The following is a 9,432-nucleotide window of genomic DNA, read 5'->3' on the forward strand; positions in this document are numbered from 1 at the left end:
TATTTCTTATTTAGTGCAACTTCTATTTCTACTTACCATTGATATAAGTATTGCAATTTATGCTTGTATACCTCATTTTATTCTCATATACTTGCTTTTGATCTAATTGGCCTAATTGTTTGGTTAATTTATTTATGAGGGTGAATAGGCATCAAGTTGATAAGAAAAGAATTATTATACAAATTGATTGACAACATTGCCTTACATGCAACGTATTTGTATGTCTTGAAACATTCATAGCATTTTAACATCATAATGAGCCATAACAACTCAACTCACCATCCACTAATGGTTCTATAGATACCTGTTATCATACCACATAAGAACGTACAACTTATATCATTCCATCCATAACTAAATCAAGTATCAGAATAAACTAGCAATATGGTTTTGACATTTTCACTCTATTCTAACAACGCCACAAGGCCTAGTTAATGGCCAATCTTTATGTCATGTTTCCTACCTTGACAGTTCAAATATGACTAAACTAATGAGATGAAGGGCTAACATTATTACAAAGCTTTATACGAACTTTCAAAGTAAGACAATTAGCTCATAGCTATCAAATTGAATTCACTACTAATTAACTAACATGAAACAAAAATGAAATTTAAATTGATGAACTTGGACAAATGGAAAACAGAATTTCTATTCAAGCTTCATTGATTTGTCATGTTGAATCTCTTTCCAACTTAAAATTTAAAAGACATGTACCTGAAAATGAAGGTAGAATGAGTAAATTTCAGCAGTAGCAGCAGTAACAAAATCAGCAGAATAGCAGTCTTTCCACAGACTTGAGTAATAATGAGACCCGAGAAACCCAGATACACAGTAACGGTATTTTTAAAAGAAAAACTTCAGATTTTAACTGAACTATGGATTCAAATAAATCCGAACAGATTCAATAAAGGGACAATATTTCAGATTTCAATTTCCTTTCTGTTTCAAATTCCTGTTTTTTGATTTTTCTGTTTCTGATTTTTTCTGTTTCTTCTTTCTCTTCAAATCTGATTTTTTCTTCTCAGATTTCTGTTTCTCTCAAATGTATATGTATTTCTATGTGTATTTTCTATACTTTGGAAATCAGCCTCTCCTTTCTTTCTTTTTCTTTCTTTTTCTCTGATCTTTTTTCTGTATGAAAAGCTCTAAATCAGATTTTTTTTCTCCTCTTCTCCTAAATCAGATTTTTTCTTCTTCCAAAATCTCCCCTCTAAAGTCTGTCCAGCTCCCTGTATTTATACAGGGCTGGTCCTATACAATTTAGTGCTGGATGGACCCTCTTCTCCTTTAAAAATCAGAAAGTTTTTCCATTAAAACTACTTTTGAATAATTTAAAACTAAGTGCTAATTATCCAATTTTTTTCAGCAGCCCCATTACTCTTTGTTTCCCATTATCACTTTAAATAATAGCCACTAACTTTTCACTTTCAGCACATTGCTATTAACATATTATCCTCATTGTTTTGTCTCAAAAATGTCCCAGAAATCCTACTGTGATCACTATTATTACTGCCTTAAATGCAAAATCATAACAGAATTTACAAAACAGATTTAAGAATCTGTTCAAACTTAATTATCAACCTGATTTAAAACAGCTATAACCAATTCTCTTAAGTTTGGATTGAATCCTAAGAATGTAAACCTTCTATCACAATTACATCTAACCAACATTTGTAAACTTGAATTCAAACTTGACAATATTACACTGAGTTCAGCATAATAATTCAAACTGAACTTCAAATTGAACTAAGATCAAACATACACAAGAGCATTGTCAATATACTGACAATGCCCTGTTCAGAAAACAACATATACAGCATACATTTGAATTCACTGATTCACAAACAAACATGATTTAATTGACTAGTATTAATCAGTTGACTATTTACAATATTTGTCAATAATTAGTCTAAAACAATAGAAGCAGACTGTTTCAGTCAGCATTTTCAGAAATGAAAATTCGTAATATAACTAATCGACGAACTTAATCGAGTCGATTACACATATTGTAAACAATCACAATTAACAGAAACAATTCACATTTGGAATCAAGTAGACGGGTAGGGGACAGTATAACAAAATTGACTAGAAAATTATATAAAAAATCAAACAAACTAATGAACGAACATAGAATACACGTAGAATACACATAAGCAACAGAAAATTACCTCTGAACCTTTAATTCATCCGGACTCAACTCAACTTGGATTCGGACATTTTTGAGGATGAACAGACTTTACTCGAAGTATTCTCAGTTGAGAATACCTCGATTAAAGTCTCTTAGACCTCAGTCCTTCACTCGAATCGGAAAAATTCCAAGATTGGAAAATTTTTAGGGTTTCAAATTCCTGGATCTTAAATCCGAACATTTTTGGGCAGATTCGAAGGGAACCAAAGATGACACAAGGGTGAGGGAGGCCTAGGGGTCATTTAGTGTTAGTTTGAGGTAGGTTGGGATAGGTTCATGTTTTACTCGAATCTTCAAATGAAGATTCGAGCAGTTCTAGTAGGATTCGAGCCATGCAACTAACAGATCTGTGATGAGGGTATCTAGGGGAAGTTGTGGTGTTATTTTGGAAGCCATCGGAGAAGGTAAGGTTTTCAGGCCAACCTTCGATTTAAGATTCGAAGAGTTGGGACCTGATTCGAAGGAAACCAATGTTAGATTTGTGTAGAGGATGTTCAGGGGATTCTAGGGTGTTATTTTGGTGACCGGCGGCGTTGATGCCGCCGGGTTTTACGCGGTGGGATCCTAGGGCGGCTAGGGTTAGGGGGAGGGGTCTGAGGAAGATGATGAACAGTGAGAGGAGGGGGGGTGTTCAGTTAGGGGCCGGGGTAGGGGCTTGGGACTTATATAGGGGTGGGGTGGATTTATATTGTCCGTCCGATCAAGTAAGATGAAGGGCCAGGATCAATTCATTAAACCAAACGATGTCGTTTGGTTTAATGCCAGGGTCGGCTGAGTCGGGTCACTGGATCGGGTTACGGGTTACGGGTAAAGGGTAGTGTATCTCAGCCGTTGAATTGATCTAATCTAACGGCCCTTGATGAATGATCACCAAACGACGTCGTTTGGCGTAGCTGAATTGGACCGGTACCTGGGCTGTTTTGGATTGGGCTGTGGGGGTGGATTAAAATGGTTTGGGCCTGGATTTTAATCCAGGTCCGATTTTGTGTATATGTATTATTTTTTCATTTTTTTCTAATTTAAATTTTAATATTAACTATAAAATAATTTTAACTTCACAAAAAATATATTAATTACTCTATAACAATTATTTAACACATAAACAAAACATCAATCACACAGTGGAATATTTAAAATAGAACGATTGCATATTTTTTGTGATTTTATTTAAATTATCTTTTAAATGCATAATTAAATCCTATATGCATGCAACATGTATTTTATTTTATTTTTCATTTTATTATGACAATGTAAACACTTACGGACATAACACAAGTATTTAACACCACGCAAATTCAAAAAAAATTACACAGTAAAAGAAATTTATTTTATCTTTTGATTTATTTTGGAGTAGTTTTTCGTAAGGCAAAAATCACGTGCTCACAGCTGCCCCTCTTTGTGCGGAAACTCGAAGAGTTTTCGTGCAAAGATAAAGTGAGCGGATACGAGCGATTTTTGCCCGTTCGAATACTCCGTGGGAAGCATTTTTAGAAAGATTTGTCCGAACCTCTACTTCAAAGGTTTCCTACATATCCTTGGCTATAAAGGAATCAGGTCAATGTAGTTCGGGAATTTTTTGGTAGCTGGGACTACCGTGGGACTGTGATGTTACTGCTGCTTCGTGCTGTTTTTACTGCTTGCTGACCTCCTTATTACACCTTACTTTAAAGGAAATACAAAAAGCTAAACTAGACTATGGTACATGAATTATAAAAATCTTATCTAGATCATGCCCTTGCGTTTCTTGTTGTCTTGATATCTTGGTGACTCTTGGGCATTTGGCTTATTCCGTATTCCTTTTGGAACTCTTGTTGTTTCTTGCTGGGGATTTTGTTGGGCTCCTCTGTTTTATTGATTCTAAACATGTTCCTCTATCATACGATCGGGCTTTTGATTTCAACACTTCAATTGCATTCCCTCGTTCTTCAGGTGGGTGCCTTGACTGCTTCCTTTCTTTCTTCATCCTCATTCTCCAGGTGGACGCCTGACTTCTTTTTTTCTTCATCCTCATTCTCCAGGTGGACGCCTGACTTCTTTAATTCTTCATCCTCATTCTCCAGGTGGACGCCTGACTTCTTCTTTTCTCATCCTCATTCTCCAGGTGGACGCCTGACTTCTTCAATTCTCATCCTCATTCTCCAGGTGGACGCCTGACTTCTTTAATTCTTCATCCTCATTCTCCAGGTGAACGCCTGACTTCTTTAATTCTCATCCTCATTCTCCAGGTGGATGCCTGACTTCTTCAATTCTCATCCTCATTCTCCAGGTGGACGCCTGACTTCTTTAATTCTCATCCTCATTCTCCAGGTGGACGCCTTGACTTCTTCAACTTTTCCATCCTCATTCTTCAGGTGGACGCCTGATTTCTTCAATTTCTTCATCCTCATTCTCCAGGTGGACGCCTGACTTCTTCAATTCTTCATCCTCATTCTCCAGATGGACGCCTGACTTCTTCAATTCTTCATCCTCATTCTCCAGGTGGACGCCTGACTGCTTCTTTAATTCTCATCCTCATTCTCCAGGTGGACGCCTGACTTCTTCAATTCTTCATCCTCATTCTCCAGGTGGACGCCTGACTTCTTCAATTCTTCATCCTCATTCTCCAGGTGGACGCCTGACTGCTTCTTTAATTCTCATCCTCATTCTCCAGGTGGACGCCTGACTTCTTCAATTCTTCATCCTCATTCTCCAGGTGGACGCCTGACTTCTTTAATTCTTCATCCTCATTCTCCAGGTGGACGCCTGACTTCTTTAATTCTCATCCTCATTCTCCAGGTGGACGCCTGACTTCTTCAACTTCTTCATCCTCATTCTTCAGGTGGACGCCTGATTTCTTCAATTTCTTCATCCTCATTCTCCAGGTGGACGCCTGACTTCTTCAATTCTTATCCTCATTCTCCAGGTGGACGCCTGACTTCTTCAATTCTTATCCTCATTCTCCAGGTGGACGCCTGACTTCTTTGATTTTCATCCTCATTCTCCAGGTGGATGCCTGATTTCTTTTAATTCTCATCCTCATTCTCCAGGTGGACGCCTGACTTCTCAATTTCTATCCTCATTCTCCAGGTGGACGCCTGACTTCTTTGATTTTCATCCAGGTATTTCCTGACACAAATGTTGTATTTGCCCCTGTTTTAAATCAAAGAAAACTTCGTTAGTGTAAAGCAGGGTGGTTGACTGGGGTATTCTTGCCGACGGTGATGCTTCTCTTCGTCTCTCTTTATTGCCTTGGAATGGTTGAAAAGACTGTTTTGTTCTTGTAATTGATCCTTGATTATAGGATTCCCCTCTGTATGTTTTCCTTCAAACCCTTTTAATTGTAATCATATGTCCCTTCTGACTTTGCTGATCCACTTTCGATTTCACCTTTCTTACACCCATATCTTTTATCTCCCACCTTTCGTGGCCGTATTTTGTAACCTTGAATCTTGGTAGTATATCTTGAAATTCTTTCTTATTTGTTTGGAATAAAGCTTATCTCAAAACTTTTTAGGAAAGTAAGATTATTAGTGATGAAATACACTGATTTCGACAATTATAGAATGAAAAGAAACATCCAAGTTTGGATGACTGTTTGGAGAAAGAATAAAAACTTATCTGATTGGAGTTACCAGCACCAATGAACAAGGTATGCATTTCGGATTAATCAACTCAGTCTTTTAATCAATCTCCTTTCAATTGTCTCATTTTTGTTTTCGCCAAAATTTCCATAATCCAACTTCATTTTTCATTTCACAGACCTGTTGGACTTGCAACGTCTCAAAGAGTTTTCACCGATAAACTTTCCTCATTTGTTCATTTCTCACTTCCTTTTCGCCTTATGGTGCCCACGAAGGTTTTCACCAATAAGACTCTCTCATTTTACTTTTCTCTCAACTTCCGTCGCCTTATGGTGCCCGTGTGGGTTTTCACCTATAAGACTCTCTCATTTTTACTTTCTTTTCTTGTTTGTACCAGAGTATTATGAACCATCTTCATTTGCTTGACTCAGCATTTTTCTAAGATTGGTCGAAAGGTCTTTCTGGTATGGGGTTAGAAATGGAAAAGGTATTAAAAGCTAAACAGTTTTGGTATGTGTTTAAAATTACAACTCTTGGAATCTTTTTCTTATTTCTAATACAATTCTTGCCCCAGTTTCTTGATTGGGGTCACCTGATGTTTCTTTTTGTGCACATCATGTATATTGTGCACCCTATGACCGAGCCGTGAGGCGCCTACGTATCCTTCTTTGAGGAATCAGGTCAAACGTAGTTCACTAAATAATAGTGATTTTTTTTATTACTTATTTCATACTTGATTTTTTATTGATTCCAAGAGAGGGTAGGAAAGAAACCAGTATGGCTCAAAGGGGAAGCAAATGGTATAGTGTTTGGATAGCAGAATAAATTGCCTTTGTCATTCCAATCTTCGAAATAATGCTAAATACAAACACTCAAAAAGTTATGCATAATATCTCTTTACCGCGTCAGAATTGATCGCCATATCTATGCATTTGCCTTCAATGTCTGTTAAGCATAGTGCACCATTTGATAATACTCTGGTCACAATGAATGGTCCTTGCCAATTCGGGGCAAATTTGCCTTTTGCTTCAACCTGATGTGGAAGAATACGTTTCAGCACATGCTGACCTACTTCAAACTTCCGAGGACACACCTTTTTGTTGTATGCTCTTTCTATTCTTCTTTGATATAATTGACCATGGCATACTGCGGTCAATCGTTTTTCATCAATCAAGTTTAACTGTTCCAGACGGGTTTTGACCCATTCATCATCATCAATCTTTGCTTCGACGATGATCCGAAGGGAAGGAATCTCAACTTCTGCAGGAATTACTGCTTCAGTGCCATATACCAACAAATAAGGAGTTGCTCCTACTGAAGTGCGAACAGTAGTGCGGTATCCCAATAATGCAAATGGTAATTTTTCATGCCATTGTTTTGAACCTTCTATCATTTTCCGAAGTATCTTCTTTATGTTTTTGTTGGCTGCTTCTACTGCTCCATTCGCCTTGGGCCGATATGGGGTAGAGTTGCGATGTATAATCTTAAACTGTTGACATACTTCCTTTATTAGGTTGCTGTTAAGATTAGCACCGTTATCTGTGATGATCACCTTCGAGATTCCGAATCGACATATGATATTTGAGTGGACAAAATCGACCACAGCTTTCTTGGTTACTGATTTGAATGTCTTGGCCTCAACCCATTTGGTAAAATAATCAATAGCTACCAGAATGAACCTGTGCCCATTGGATGTTGCCGGCTCAATTGGTCCAATTACATCCATGCCCCAGGCAACGAAGGGCCATGGTGCCGATATTGTGTGCAACTCGGATGGTGGAGAATGAATCAAATCTCCGTGTATTTGGCATTGATGACACTTGCGCACAAAACTGATACAATCTCGCTCCATGGTAAGCCAATAGTAACCAGCTCGGAGGATTTTCTTTGCCAACACATATCCACTCATGTGGGGTCCGCAAACTCCTGAATGTACTTCAGACATGACAATTGTAGCTTGTCTGGCATCTATGCATCTTAATAATCCAAGATCTGGTGTTCTTTTATACAAAACTCCTCCGCTTAAGAAGAATCCATTTGCCAATCGCCTAATGGTCCTCTTTTGGTCTCCTGTGGCTTGTGCGGGATATATCCCCATCCTGATATACTCCTTGATGTCGTGGAACCATGGTTCACCATCAAATTCTTCCTCAACCATATTGCAATAAACGTGCTGATCGTGGACTTGAATATGTATTGGATCTACATAAGCTTTGTCCGGATGGTGCAATATTGATGCCAGGGTAGCCAATGCATCGGCAACCTCATTATGGATTCTTGGAATATGTTGGAATTCTACTGATTGAAACCGCTGACAAAGATCATGTAGACATTGTCGGTATGGAATGAGCTTCAAGTCTCGGGTTTCCCATTCTCCTTGAATTTGATGTACCAAAAGATCTGAATCTCCCATGACTAAGATTTCTCGGATACCCATGTCTGCAGCTAGCCTTAACCCCAAAATGCAAGCTTCATATTCAGCCATATTATTGGTGCAATAAAATCGCAATTGAGCCGTAACAGGATAGTGATGCCCTGTTTCAGAAATGATTACAGCTCCTATTCCGACTCCTTTCATGTTAGCGGCTCCATCAAAGAAAAGTTTCCAGCCAGGCTTTTCAATTTGCTCCACCTCGTCGATATGCATTGTTTCTTCATCAGGAAAATAAGTCTTCAACGGCTCATATTCCTCATCGACCGGGTTTTCGGCTAAATGATCGGCCAGTGCTTGAGCCTTCATTGCAGTTCGAGTCACATAGATGATGTCGAATTCCGTGAGCAATATCTGCCACTTTGCAAGTCTTCCTGTTGGCATAGGCTTTTGAAAAATGTATTTCAATGGATCCAACCGAGAAATGAGGTAAGTAGTATAGGATGACAAATAGTGTTTCAATTTTTGAGCTACCCATGTTAGGGCGCAACATGTCTTTTCCAGATGAGTATACTTAACCTCATAAGCTGTGAACTTCTTGCTAAGGTAGTAGATGGCCTGTTCTTTTCTGCCAGTGAGGTCATGTTGCCCCAATACGCAACCAAATGAATTTTCCAAAACCGTTAAGTAAAGAATCAAAGGTCTTCCTGGCTCTGGCGGGACCAACACGGGTGGGTTCGACAAGTACCCTTTTATTTTATTGAATGCTTCTTGACACTCATCGGTCCATTTGACCGCAGCATCCTTTTTCAACAATTTGAAAATTGGCTCACAAGTTGTTGTAAGCTGAGCAATAAACCTGCTGATGTAATTTAACCTCCCCAACAAACTCATTACTTTAGTTTTATTTCTTGGAGGTGGCAGTTCTTGGATGGCTTTGATCTTTGAGGGGTCTAGCTCGATGCCTCGTCGACTGACTATGAATCCCAACAATTTTCCGGATGGAACTCCAAATGCGCATTTGGCAGGGTTAAGCTTGAGGTTGTACCTGCGAAGTCTTAAGAAGAACTTCCTCAAATCCCCAACGTGGTCGGCCTGATGCTTTGATTTTATGATCACATCATCCACGTATACCTCAATTTCCTTGTGTATCATATCATGAAACACTGTGGTCATTGCTCTCATATAGGTTGCTCCGACGTTCTTTAAACCGAATGGCATTACCCGGTAGCAATAAGTTCCCCATGGTGTGATGAATGCCGTCTTTTCTGCATCTTCTTCATCCATTAGAATTTGATGATACCCGGCATAAC

This window comes from Nicotiana tabacum, chromosome 20, assembly GCF_000715075.1.
Source record: "Nicotiana tabacum cultivar K326 chromosome 20, ASM71507v2, whole genome shotgun sequence".
Classification (NCBI taxonomy): domain Eukaryota; kingdom Viridiplantae; phylum Streptophyta; class Magnoliopsida; order Solanales; family Solanaceae; genus Nicotiana; species Nicotiana tabacum.